This window comes from Monodelphis domestica, chromosome 2, assembly GCF_027887165.1.
Source record: "Monodelphis domestica isolate mMonDom1 chromosome 2, mMonDom1.pri, whole genome shotgun sequence".
NCBI lineage: Eukaryota > Metazoa > Chordata > Mammalia > Didelphimorphia > Didelphidae > Monodelphis > Monodelphis domestica.
This window is the reverse complement of record NC_077228.1, coordinates 70,235,187-70,248,739: the sequence shown is the minus strand read 5'-3', so window position 1 is coordinate 70,248,739 and position 13,553 is coordinate 70,235,187. Positions and strand designations below refer to the sequence as shown.

Here is a 13,553-nt window from a genome sequence, read left to right as displayed (position 1 = left end):
ACAGAGAAGTGACAGGTTAAAGATGCACAATTGTTTACACATTTTTGAACACTGTCAACGTGAGAAGTTGTTTTGATTGACTATACATATTTGTCAAAGGGGTCTTTCTCCATTTTTTTCATTTGGGGGGAGAATTGGTATTGGGAATAAATTGGGATTTATTGAAGTTGAAATGTATTGAAATAAATATTTCAATAAAAGTTTAATGAAAAAAAATTTAAATAAAGAAAAGGAGAGGAATGATAGATTTAGATAAGGGGAGATGTCCTGATTTTAAAAAGAATGGAATATATCAATTATAATTCTCAAAAGTTGACATCAATTCCCTATAAAATAATAAAAAAAAGATAACAAAACTTATAAAGCGATTACTATGTGCCAGGCACTGTGCTAAATGTTTTACAAGTATTATTATCTATTTAATCCTAACAACACTAGGAGGTAGTATTATCATCATCCCTGTTTTACAGACAAGGGAACAAGCAAACAAAGATTAAGTGACTTGCCCAGGGTCATAGGTACTAAATGTCTTGAGACTGGATTTGAGCTCAGGTCTCCTTGACCCAAAGCCCAGTGCTCCATCCACTGAGACAGAAGAGGCAAAGGGAAAAAAAGCAGAGATGTCTTCAAGTACTAGAAAAGCTATCATGTGAAAAAGGTTTCAGATCAAATATGATAGACTTTGCTATTAACAGCAATACAATGATCCAGAACAATTCTGAGGGACTTCTGAACAAGAATGCTATCCACCTCAAGAGAAAATCCAGATGAAAATATATTATTTGTCATTTGGTTATTTGGTATATGTTTTGGGGTTTTGGTTTTATAAGATTATTCACTTATAAAAATGAATAATATGGAAATTTAAAAAATAAGAAAATGGTATCAGATGTTCTGGTTGGCCCAAGAGCAAAGAACTGGAAGCAATGGAAAGTTGCATAGGCTTAACATAAAGAAAAACTTCCTAAGAATTAGAACTATGAAAAAATGGATTAGGGGGCAGCTACAAGTATTTTTAAAATGGACCAAGGAGACTCAGTGACACTTCCTAGCCATATGACCTTTGATAAATCACTTAGCCCCCATTGCCTAGCCCTTAGGGTTCTTTTGCCTTGGCACCAATACCCAGTATTGATTCTAAGATAGAAGGTAAGAGTTGTGTTGGGTTTTTTTTTTGTTGTTGTTTTTAAATGGAATTGAAAGGTTTGCCCTCCTTGGAAGGCTTCAAGCAAGGAGACTAGGTGAGTCATTCTTGGGATTCTTTAGCAGGTGTGGGCTGGACAGAGTGACCTCTGAGGTCCTTTTCAATTTTGAAAGTCTATGATTCTTGCCTTGACCTCCATCTTCCTCTAGTGTTCTTCCGCTCTAGCCTGGCTTCTCTTCTCACTATAACTTTAATCTCTATCCATTGCACTGACATATTAATATACTTTTTTATCTTTTTTCTTTCTATTATATTGGCCTTTCTTTGACCTCATTCCTTAGCCTGTCTTTTCTTGTTACTCTTCTGGGGTAACTAATTTCAACTATCATTATTTTACTTACATGCTTGTCTAATTTGTCCAGCTTTCATCCCTATGCAGTAGCTCTATAACAAGAGATATAATTATAGTTTGGTTTTCAAATTCATTTCTCTTTTGCCTATTATCGTTAGGTCATTTTAATGATGTAGCTTCATGGGTCTCTGAATTCTACTTAACACCATTTGATCTGGTTTATTCAGGGCCAGTCCTAGATAAAACTAGGAAGCAGCAAAGCTTGTCTTCTATGCGCCTCAACTCCCAGGTTGAGGCCGTTTCTCAGCTCTATGTCAATCCATCTTTGTGAGAAAGACCCTTACCACAGGACCTGGAATCAGGGAAAACTAAGTTGAAATCCAGCCTCAGCTATTTCAGTGGCTATATGATTCTGGGTAAATCATTTAACCTCTGTCTTCCTCAGTTTTCTCAACTAAAAATGGAGATAATAATAGCATTTGCCTCCAGAGTTGTGATGAGGATCAAATGGGAAATAGTATTGTCTGGCACATGGTAGGTTCTTTAAAAATGTTTACTTCTGGGGCAGCTGAGTAGCTCAGTGGATTGAGAGCTAGCCCTAGAGACGGGAGGTCCTAGGTTCAAATCTGGCCTCAGACACTTTCCAGCTGTGTGACCCTGGGCAAGTCACTTGACCCCCATTGCCTAGCCCTTACCACTTTTCTGCCTTGGAGCCAATACATAGTATTGACTCCAAGACGGAAGGTAAGGGTTTTAAAAAAATGCTTACTTCTTTCCTTCCTTCAGATTGACATCATGGAGGTCTACCATGTTTTTTATAATACATGTCCCTCTGTGTCTCTCCCAGATACATAATATTTATTGACCAATCCTCCTATTCTTGTGTCCTCAGCACATTGTGGTTGTTATTCAGTCATATCTAATTCCTAGTAATCCCATGGATCACACGATCCATGGAGTTATCTTGGTAAAGATACCGCAGTGGTTCACCATTTCCTTTTCCAGTGGATTAAGGCAAACAGAAATTGGGATTTGCCCAAAGTATCCAAAGACATTTTCAGCTAATAAAACAGATTTGAACTCAGATTTTCCTGACTCCAGGTCCAGTGATCTCTCCACTGAGCCATCTCCCTACCTCTTACCTATAATTATAGCATGAATTTTCTTCTTATGAGGTGAGTATATGAGTTATACCTAGTTCCATGACACAGATCAGCGAAGGGAGACACAGAGATCATTTTAGAAACTAAGTCAAAGGCAAAAATAGAATCATATAATGAAAGGGTCACAGATTTAGACCAAGAGGGGCCTTTAAAGGTTATATAATCCAGAATCTCTTAACCTAGGGTCCAAGAACTTGTCATATATGCTTATACATGCCCATGCACATAAGTACACACAATATCTGCATATATTTGTGTGAATATACACATATGTGTGTCATATAAAAATGTCGATTTTGATAAATATCTCTCACTATAATTGTTTTCCTTCTGGTTTTAATTATTATTTGCAGTGCCAGTCCAATTCAATATATATTTATTTATTAAACTCTATGTAAAAGGCAATGTGACAGACACTAAGGGTACAAAGACAAAACAAAAACAATGCCTGTTCTCAAGAAATGAAAATTACCCTGATCAGATGCAATACACATAGCAAGACATACATGAAAATTTGAGGTTGAGTAGGAGATCCCTTAGAATTGGGGGAAGCAGGAAAGGCTTCTCATAGGACACGGAAAATGAGTTGAGCTTTGAAGGAAACTCTAGATTTAAAAAAGAAGAAATGAATAGGAAGTACATTCCAGAAATAAGGGGCTGATTAAACACAAAAGTGTAAAGACCTGATACTGCATGAACCTGTGATGGGAAATAAGTGCATGGGGGAAGGGGGATGGGAGGACCTGTGTCTCACCATCAAGGCAAATTAAAAATTCTCGATACTATAATTCTCCCCATTTACTGCTTGATTTTCTCCAGAAAGCACACTTTAGCACTCCCCCCAAATAAGCAAATATTCGTTTCCCATACTATCTCAAGATGCCAGTGGATTGCCCAATATTTGTCAATTCTGAGACTTACTTTTGTAAATAGCATGACAAAGGTCCAGGAGCAGATAAGGAATGTTTGAGGGACAAGGTAGGGTTTGGTCTTTGACCAGTCCTTGGACCAGACATACTGTTAATTTACAAAACATGCCTAAGAGTGTCACCCCAGACCTACAACTCATCCAGGAAGCATTGGTCATGATTTATGTTGTTATTTCTGATGCCAAGAGGAATACAACAGATCACTTATCCATACAAGGCACTACTGATCTTGGACTCACATGCTGTCCTTTCCAGTTTTCTGGATTTTTTCTCAATGAACAGATTGTGCTTGAAGTTCCTTGATGGTAAACAGAAACCTGTGCCTTCGTCCCTGAGTTTTGCCAAAGGTTTTAAGAAGTCTGGTGGGATTCTCATATAAACTTAGAGAGAGCAACGTAAGCAAATCAGGTGAACAATTACATGATAAATACAATAGCCTACTACTGGTTCCTGAATTTCCACCCTTAAAATTCCTCTTTGAAGCTTTGATATTCACAAACCCTGTGAGACTGCTGGGTAGATATTACAATTCCCATGTTCTAGATGGAAACTGAGGCTCAGCAGTGAGAAGATGTTTACCCAGGATTATTGAGCAGTAGTCTAGATCAAGAGAGAGTAGGAAGAAAGAGTAGGGAACAAAGGAATGGGACAAATACATTCCAAAGGTAGTAAGACTTTGCTGTTAACTAATTGAGGATCTTTGAGAAAATCTCCCAGATTCTCTGCATCTCAATTTCATCACTTATGAGATGAAGAAGTAGGACTGGATGATTTCCCAAATCTTCCAAATCTGAAATTCAATGTTCAAGGAAGATATTAATCATACATAGGGTTCAGTGTGAAGCATAAGTCATATCTGGGAGGCAAGAACTGATGGGAAGGGCACCATAGTGGGGACTCTAGGCAGTTTACGGAAAACATATGGGTACCAGATGCCTGTCATGGGGTGAAACTAAAAAAATTAGGATGTTGAAAGAGGATGTATACCATCACTACTTAGGCACTTAGCACAGTTCCTGACACATAATAGACAGTTAATAAATGTTGATTGACTAATTGAATGTACATATGTGTTGTTGGGGAGACGAGTCAAGCAATACTGAAGTCAAATTTTTCTTTCTCAATTTTGCCAAGGGATAACCCTGCTCTAAGTTAAATTAATTCCATATAGAGAACATTGGGTGCCATGAGAATGATGTGGGACAGTCATGGATTTTGGTTCCTAAGAGACTTGAAAGATACCTATTTTAGAGCCCTTGTCTCCAAACTTCCTTTGGTTTTCTCAGCTCTGAGGATTTCTCTCCTCCTGGTGATAGAATGTAAACTCTTGGAGATTTGGAATCACATCATTTTTGTTTTGTATACTTGGACTCCATCGCAGTATGTGACACATACTAGGCACTTGATAGATGCTTATTAATTGATGGATTAATTGATAAACCATTCCCACTCAGACGTATTGAGTCAATGATAAAGAGTAAAGAGAAACATTAAAAAGAAAAATCAGAACTCATTCTCTAGGTTTGCCAAAAATAATTTGAAAAAAGGCATAGCGTGCTAGTTAGGTAAATGCTAATAACCTGAAAACCATTCTTAAATCATAGTCTTATTTCACTATTTCCTATATTTGAATGTAGCTCTTCCCGAAATCTTCCTACTGTCTTAAACAACAAAGTGACAAGAGAATTTGGGAATTACAACCATGCAGAAGAGATGTGATGGAGACCCCTAGGGTAAGAGCCAAAGACAAAGGATGCTCTCAGAGGAAATTGAAAGTCTTCAATCACATCTCAAGTACTGACTTTAAGTCATTTTGGCTAATCTATACACTTAATTCTGTTAATTTCTTCACAGATTTTCTCTGCTTCTTCATCTTTGACTATAGAGATAGTAGTAAGAGCTATGATTATCTCCCTGATTTCTTAGATTCATTAGGAACGCTTTAAGGCAAGACAACCAAGCATGCCATGAGAGGATGTTTCTTCAGTGCAGAATGAAACCAAATCCACTGATTCTTTAATTCTACTCTCTGGAGATAACCTTTTTGCCTTTCCCTTCTATTTAGTTGTGCTATTTTTAGGAATTCAGACTAAATTTATAGCAAGAATGTCAATATAATTGTGGTCCTTTTCTCCAGTATTGTGTCAACTCACCAAGTTATTAGACAAAGATCAAGAATTAATTAAACTAATGTTTGCTGATGGCCTAGGAACTATGTTATTCTTGGCACTCTCTTCCATCTTTTCTACCAGTATAGAAACAAAAAAGGACTGAATAAGACCACGGACCATTTTGTTCTATTACCCAATTTGGTCAGCATCTGAATCTGGACTGCCAGTGACTGTCCATGAAGAGAATCCTAATTAGTATATGTCCTAAATCACAAGTTCACTCAGTGGAATAGACATTGTCTCTCCTAGAGACTATGAGTAGAGGATTTCTTAGGAATATTGACTTGTTCCCAGTGGGACAGACTGGTGCAGATCTGTCTAGTTGCCTAAAATCTAAACTCTTGAATCAAAAGTATTCCTCTAGCTTGGCTACTGACGAGCCTACCTAGAACTTTGCATATGGCTGCCTAGAGTTGTTGTGATTTTATCTTTTTTTATTTTATTGTAACTACGACTGTGAATAAACAATATGTAATAAGGCATAATTAATTCCATTAGACTATGTTCACATTACCAAGGCTCACTAAGACATACAGTAGAATAGGGGAGTGGGCAGGGTTTTCCTTGTGAGTGAGACCTAAGTTAAAATCAATCAAGCAAGAGATCGACAAGAATTTGTTAAACCCCTGCTATGAAATACCAGGTTTTATGTTAAGAACTGGAGATTCAAACACAGAAGTAAAAATAGTCTCTGCCCTCAGAAAATGTAACAGTCTAATAAAAGTGGCAAAATACTCATAAAGTACATATGCAAAGCAACCTCTGAGCTATTTCTCCAACTTGAACTCACACTTGCTTTTTTGGATCCCCAGAGGGTAAATGCTAAGTAACCTTGCAGGTCTATATGCCTAACACTTTAATCCAAGAGCCCCCACCAATGTTTCTCATTAACAATCCTACAGTAGGCACAAACAGACATTCCCAAAGGTTGATACTTAGATGGGGAATAAGAACAGTAATTTTAAAATATTCACCTCATAAATCTGGAGCTCAATTTCCAACAAATACACATATCATTCATGGAAAGAATAAAGCCAAATTTATGGAACCAAATGGAAGTAAGTTACACAAATAGAATATAAATGTGCAAGGTTATATCCACTCACAACTCCTGTTACTTCAGGGTCCAAAAATGCTTTCTCTACAGAGTATTTATGCTGAGTCCCCTAAGTCTGCTCCTTTCCACAATCCAACTTTCAATATTTAGGGGTTATGTTCCTTGAAGCTGCTTCACCCTTTGGATGACTCTCTAAATCTGTTTCTTTCTAGAGTGTGTGTCTCTGAACTGGATTCTATATCTCCTACTTGTCTAATAGCTCCCCTTTGGTGCTCTGTGGCTGATGTTTGGGTGGGGAGAAAGAAATTCCCTATCTTTTCTCCAAAAGTCTCCTTCACAGGCAGCTCCTCAGAGGTAGCAATTTAAAGCCCCTAGAGGCAAGGCTAATTGGTTTTCTCAGCCAATTATAATAGTCCCCTTCCTGGCTCAATCAAAGAGGCATTTGCACCTCATAAAGAGATCAGGGTAGAGATGCATCTTTTACAGTTAGTTTAACACCTCATTAACACACTGTGATTAAATTCTGGACTTTCAGTGACTCTTTAACTGAAGTGGGGAGGAGCACTTTCTCAATTGTCCATACAAATCCAAGCATCTCATAGGATCATAGATACAAAGCTGGAAGGGACTTCGGGTCATCTGCTACAACCCTCTTTTTTGCCAAAGGAGAAAAGAGATACTCATAGAGATGAAGTAAATTGCCCAAAATTACTCAGATAGTAAGCAGAAGTCCTGGGATTTGAACTCAGGTCCCACAATTTCAAGTTCCGTGCTCTTTCCATTGTACCATACTGCCTAATTGTGAGTGGGGTTTTCCTTCATCTACAAAGATGTAGGAATAGGGATAGAAAAGTGGCTCTCTGAGAACTATAGAGAACTCAGCAGCCTACCTTATTGTCTTGTGGCACTGAGTGGAAATGAGACCACCAGGATGAGCATGGAACTTTCCAGTGCTTGGGTATTATGAGCAAACTTAGGCTAGTGGCCAATATTAGTCCCTGGTAATTAAACCTAATTAAACCTACACTAACAGCCACATGGAGTTGTGTGTGTGTGTGTGTGTGTGTGTGTGTGTGTGTGCACGCGCGTGGGTCCATATCCAAAGGATTCCCAAATCTGTAGATGTCAGACCTTTCATTCCACTGACAAAGCTGAGAAACAGGATTGAAAAGACACATGTGTAGGGCTGTACTGGAAACAAATGATTCTATACATTTAGAGCTGCTGAAGTGGAGAAGTAGAGAAACAGTATAGTTGAAATGCAGCCCCATGCACTTTAGGTCTGATACCTATTTGGGAAGTCAAGTTGTTCATATCTTATTTTTCTATATTTGATCTGTTCACAGGAGATTTTCCTCAAGGATTATCTTTCATATGCAAAGAATAATAATCATCAATAAAGGTACACATGACATCTTGAAATTTTCTTTCCATAATACTAGAAGTATTTAACCTTTTTATCACCACTATGGGTTTATGAATTTACTGGTCAGGATTAGTGAGAGAAATCTAGAGCTATGAACTATAGAAAAGAATAGATAATGAAATAAAGGGGGGAAACAATTGGTCTAACCCTCTGAAGATTTTATGTTTGGGGCCTCAGTTTCTCTACCTAAAATCATGGGTGGTGGAGAGTGTTGGACAAGGAGATTTATAATATTCCTATAATGCTTAGGTGTATGAGTCTACAAAAGTTACATGGGAAACAAACCTGTAATTTTGTACTCAATATGTTCTAACTGATGGAATAACATTTCTAGCCAGCCCACATCTCTAGTAAATATGTGGTAAGACTGGTTCCTTTGAATCCAGTTTCTCTCTTCTCCCATCCATCTATATATGATATTGCAATTATTCTTCCTAAAACGCCAATGGCATCATGTTTCTCTCTCACTCACAAAGCTCCAATGGCTCTTCATTGACTAGAGAGCCAAGATCTTAGTCTGTCTTCCAAAGTGCTCCACAACTTTATCTCTCAGAAGCCTCCAGACTACTTCAACCTCTCATGAATTCAATTTTCACCATCCTAGTCTCCAAATCATTATGTATACAAGTACACTCCCTACTCAGAACTTTTACTCAGGCTCTTCTCAGTGCCTGGCATGCCCTTCCTCATCTCCAGTTAACCCAGCCCCAACCATTCTTCAAAGTTGTTTGAGCCAAAAAATATCCAATCTATAACAAAAGTCACTGAACCAGAACTCTAAGCTTGATCAATTTATTGGCATTTCCAGTGGCCCTTAATCAATTGGGTTCCATACTTTTCTTAAAGTCAAAAACCCCTCTCTTCAGGGTCCTGGGAGTTTTAGAGCATTTGGAGGCTATAAAAATATAGAATGAGATATTACAATTTCCTACAATTCCATGATTGATCATCTTCAGAAACCAGGGAAGCCATGTGATTGACTAAGGGACATGTACATCAATTATCAATATTTTGTCAGCAGATCTTTTCACAGGTAGTCGATCACTAACATCCTGCCATAAGACTTTCCACAAGTCATCCAATGCAAGCCACCTCAGCTGAGCCTTTCAGGAGAAGTCAAACACCAGGTTTTGGTCAGCAATATCCTAGGAAACAAGGAATTTGTGGGCAAAAGGAAAGGTCAAAAAGGGACAGTGACAGTGATCTTAGGGATGAGAGTTATTGTTGCTATAATAAAAAGCCTGAAAGTGTAGTTCTCTGTAACAAACAATCACATGAATTTGTTTAATAATGTACAGTGGTATCAAAAATAGACAATATCAGTGTCACTATCAATCTTAACTCTATACAATCTAACATCAATCACTAATCCCCAGGAAATCAACATGAACGGAGTAAATACTGATTAAGTAAAGTCCAAGTATTGAAATTATTTTCACATACCCCTCTTTGATCCAAAAAACTCTCATCTTTTATGAATCACTAAGGCCTGAGGACAGATGGGCAGTTTTTTATGGACCACACATTGACAACAGTCCATTGGCGCTAAGGCATAGGAAAGGTAGAATTTATGTATTTTCCAGGTAATAAAAGTACTTTAGTGTCCTAGTGACCTTCAATATCCATTTAATTTCCAGTTGAGTTTCAGATGTCTCAGTTTTCATACAGACCCTACAAGCAATGTCATGTGGTCCCATTCTGGAGTAGATCTCAACAGAAGCTTGAACATGAGTCTTCATAGAAGAGCTGGTCAGCAACAGAGGTTCCTAGGTATGCCTTTACAAAATAAATCTCAAAACTCATAAAAAGAAAAAATGAATTCTTTATAGGTTAAATATATCACATTTAATTTTTTTAAATTGTATTCATCTTCATTTATCTTGTTTATCTAAACCTCAACTTCTTTAGAAGATATTGTGACTATATTAACATAATAAAAGCATGTTGTAATATAATCCCCTATAAACTAAATACCTTATTAATTAAGGTCAGGGAAGTGCCTTCTCTATTGTTTATAATTCAAATAATAATTTATGACTCCTCATTATAGTAGTATTACAAGTAAAAGAAATAAGATATCATCATATACTTGCTCTTATCAATGGAATTTGTTATGTGAGAAAAAAGGAAGGGAGAGCAGCACTGATATCATTCCTTAGTTGTTTTATTTCGTTGATCACAGAGAAAGGCTCACCATGAACCAGAGTATCATAGCCAGAGAGAAAAGGTCTTTGTTTAGCAAGATGGTGAAACCAAAAGAAGAAAATCCTACCTTGTTTTTTGCAAAGTCATTCTCTTGACTTTCCCAGAGGCTGACCTGAGACTGCAGAAGCACATGGCATTTCCCTGGAGTTATGGCCTGATGAGGAGTCAGATACATATCTAAAATCAAAATTTAGAAAACTTAGAATAGCAGCAGATTAAAGTCCCAAGGATCTTTTCCTCAAAAAGCAAAATTTTACTAATTATAAATTAAGTTGAGATTATTATCATTTTCCCCTCATATCTATATAAATTTCAGGGTCTGCTATTGATCTTTCACATAATAATAATTGCAATCTGGACTTTTGCTCATATACAGAGAGTGCCAGTTCATATATACAGTAAATAAATGGTTGGTTCAAAAATATAGCTTCCCTATATACTAATTATTAATGTACAGTCCCATTATTTTCCAGATGATATTAAATGAAATTCAATTTTCATTTAAAATGAACTTTTTTGAGGTTTTCATCTTTGGTTGAGAGAGATCCTAGTTTCTCAAATTGCAGTACCGTAGGGTTGCCCAGTGCCATGTCAGAAGGACTGAAAAGATTTTACCCCTCAGAGAGGAAAATCTCCTAAGAAGATATGATGATCTTTTCTCCCAACAGCGAGTTATGAGGATTATTTTCTTATTTAAAACAAAATATGCTCTATCAAACAATCAGTAATTTTAAAAATATATAGTAATATTATATGCGAGATTCACTTATGATATAACAGCATTAAAAAATTAAGAAGTAACATGTACTTCTCAAATTTTATACTACAAGAGAAAAGTTTACATACCCAATATCATATATTTAAAACATGAAACTTATACCTAGCCAAATGACAATAATTCAATAGAAGACATTTCTAAATTTCCTTTGACATTTTACTAATTATACCCAATGGCATCTAGGATTCAATGTATTATATATTTAGTATGAAGTAAAAAAGTAACAATAATTTATTTACATAGTGATTCCCATATGCCAGGCTTTTTGGTTTGTAAATTTAAAAGAGTTACAGATTAGGACAGCTAAGTGGCTCAGTGATTGAGAGCCAGACCTAGAGACTGGTCATCCTGGGTTAAAATCTAGCCTTAGACACTTCCTGGATATGTAGCCTTGGACAAGTCACTTAACCCCAATTGCCTTGGAATCAATACTCAAGATTGATTCTAAGAAAGAAGGCAAGGGTTTGTTATGTTTTTTTTAAATGGGATGGAAAAGGAAATGACAAGCCACTACAATGTCTTGGCCAAGAAAATCCCAAATGGAGTCATGGAGACAGACACAACTGAACAACAATGGCAATATTTAAGCTTCATCTTTCCTAAGAGCCCACTGTTCTCCATTAATTTGTGGTAGCATTCTCAGTAACCCATAACTGTTTTTTAATTTCTTTAAATCACCCCAAGAGCCAAATCAGTTTCTTTTATTTTCTAATGTATTAATTCTTTGGCATAACTATTGAAACCAGATCAAATAAATAAACTATTCTCTATCAATCAGCTAGCTAATATGTATTTGCCAAACTTTCACACAACCCTTCAAAGTCATAAGGAAACTTTCATAATCTTATATTGTGTGAGAATTAAAATTAATATACAATAACTCAAGTATTCTATTTATGATTTATTAAAATAAAAAAGAATTAAAAGGAAGCTAACTAACTCAAGCAGTCTCAAAAAAGAAGACAAAGAGGGAGAAGTCCCAGAAAATTATAAACAATCATGTAAAGATGCACATAAATGAAGGGAAAAGGATTCTAGGAAATACAAAAGGAATTCTGGGGAATGCAGTTCAAAAGTAGAAAATTTCTACTTATACAATAAATTGGGAAAGGGAGACATGCACTACTTGCCAAAGAGATATGTCTCTAAATATTCCTCAATTTTTTTTTCTATTTCAATGGGACCTAAACCCTCTTACATTCTTCTACTTGCTTAATCATTTCCCAATCATATCCAAGATTGTCTACAGATTGAAACTTCATTCTGATGAATTGTCTTTTCTATTTTATTACACAAAAATAATAGCAATATTGACATATTTGGGACATTCTTGAGGGTTTATAAATGCATAGATTTTTTATGTGATGTTCAAATAAGTCCAAGTAGAGTGTCCTCAGCATAATGACAGAGTTGAAAGTCCCACCTAAAACAATCACCTATTCCAAAAAGGAGTTTATTTAATCAACTATGGCACAGGGATGTCACAGATTTAAGTACCCTAAAGAGAGCTTTTAGCTATAGAAAGTGTTTATTGCTATCTGCTTCATTATATATTCTAAATTAAACCTTGAAAATCCTCCTTCACATTTTAACCATTTTCTTAAAGTTTGTGATATTTTCTAAATACTATAGATAATTAAGTTATTGTATCTGATTAGAGTTTGGGTTTGTTTCTTATCAAAGGAAGAGTTAATTTTCTAATGATTTTAAATGAACAGAAATCCTTATCACACTGATTCAATTTTATTCAACCAAATCAAATATAGCTAAATAATCACTAATGCTAGCAGTACTGTCAGGATTCCAAGTTTCAAGGTCCATAGTTATCAATCAACTTATGCTAGGATATTTTATTCGAATTTAAGGATTGTTTTAGCCTTGATATAGCCTTCCTCAATGACTTTATGCCTATTTTCAACAGATATTTATGATCTATAAAATGTGCCTTATTGTCAAATACTCAGAAAATGATTTGCATCAGAAATATCCTTTGATTGGTAGCCTAATTAAGGCACATGCCCTTATTAAAAACATTCACAAGCATATTGATTAGAGCCAACAGGACTTACATCACTGAAAAAAAATATGTCTGATGAAGATTTTAATTTTCTGAGGGATTTAAGATATATCCTTTCAAATCAGACTGTTTATTTCAGTTGTTCTCTCACCCTAACTTATTCTAGCCTTCAAAGAATAATATACAATTTTATTTGTCTTTTAATTTCTTCATGATTTCAAAACACTTTTTTCTTTCTTCAGATTCAATTTGGGATTCCCCTTTAACTCAATTTGGCATTTGTCATTAACCAAAGGGTCCCAAGTTTGAAC

The 13,553-nt window shown here is 36.0% G+C and overlaps 1 long non-coding RNA gene across 1 annotated transcript in view; it reads left to right on the top strand.

Annotated features, from left to right (window-relative positions):
• LOC103104476 (uncharacterized) overlaps positions 1-13,553 on the top strand; it is a 33,739-nt gene that overhangs the window by 7,425 nt on the left and 12,761 nt on the right. Inside the window, exons 2-3 of the long non-coding RNA XR_461309.3 lie at positions 8,163-8,218; positions 9,880-10,012. This is a non-coding gene — a long non-coding RNA (uncharacterized LOC103104476). The remainder of the gene's footprint in view (positions 1-8,162; positions 8,219-9,879; positions 10,013-13,553) is intronic.